We start from the raw sequence: 1,389 nt of genomic DNA, 5'->3' as shown, positions 1-1,389 counted from the left end.
CATCCTATACGTATTGTGGATTGGAAGGAGCAAGTTTTGAGAAGGCGGACTATTCCTTATGTTAAAGTGCAATTGAGTAATGATATGAAACGGGAAATGACTTGGAATTTGGAAGAAAATATCAAAGAGAAGTATCCCTACCTTTTTGAGGACCAAGGTAAGAGTTTAAGGAACTAAACTCCTTTTACAGAGGGGAGGATGTAATAATCCTCACAAAAAAAAAAAATAAATCACTTTATTTGATAATCACAGATATAATCTTGGCGTTATTAAAAAAAAGAAGAAGAAACAACCTTTTTGAAAATAGAGTAGATATATTTTAATTGGTGTGAGATTACATTATCACATTTAAAAGAAAATCAATTAGTTTTACCTTATCATATTTTTAAAATAAAAATAATCAGTTTTATCTCAACACGTTAAAAAGAAAATACAAAAAAAAATCTCACATTCGTTTATTTCATCAGGCTAAAACGATAGGCAGTTAGAAGAGCTTAACATCAAGGAAGAAGAAAGACAGAAACAAGGGAAAAGTACTCAAGGGATTGCTGATTAAGGTATGTTTAGGATTGTATTTTCATAGTTTGGGCACAAAAGGTCTTAAATTATTTGTATTTTCTTAACTTTTATTCAAATTCGGCACTGTTTCGGTGACTTTTTGGTGGCATAATAGGTACCAATAGAAAGGTCTTGAAAAGATCTTTCCAATGGTATTGTAACATCTTGTTTGGTTTTGTTGTTTAGAAGATACAAATTTTTAAAGTTAATTGAGAACTTGATTTTCAATAGTTTTGACAACCCAACCTTGGATCACTGGAACTTCATATTCCAATAACATTTTTGGTCATTTCTTTGTTGGCTTTTGTATTATGAAATGAGATGTTAAATTTGGCATCAATGGCTTAGTTAGAGGTTTCCTGTGTTAAGAGAATTAAAACCTCAAAATAGGCTTGTTGGTACTGAAAACTCAAAAATCTGGATATTTCTGTGATGATTTCTAGAATTTTGACTTTCAAAACTTGAGAATTTTATGTTTTTTCTAATTAAAAAAATTTTTGGTGTTGTAGTATGATTTAAATACTTCAAAGCGGTATTGATTTTATCACTGGAAATAGTTTGAGTTAAGAGTTATAAGAGCTCAAAGTAGACCAAATGACCATCTAGATTTTGAAAATTTCAAAAAATAGAAAATTCCTTTTTATTATTTTTTATTTTGATTTTAATTAATATGTGATAAATTCTACTACAAATTTCATAAATATTGAATTTTTGATTTCTAATATATTTTTATGTCTAAAAGTATATATATTTATATTTTATAAAATTATCTCTTAAGTTAGTAAATTTTATAAAAATATCAAAAATTAAGAAAAAACTACAAACATGATT

The sequence above is a fragment of the Theobroma umbraticum genome, unplaced genomic scaffold, assembly GCF_002168275.2.
Source record: "Theobroma umbraticum cultivar Fairchild unplaced genomic scaffold, ASM216827v3 scaffold_204.0, whole genome shotgun sequence".
NCBI lineage: Eukaryota > Viridiplantae > Streptophyta > Magnoliopsida > Malvales > Malvaceae > Theobroma > Theobroma umbraticum.
Note: the sequence above shows the minus strand (reverse complement) of the source record.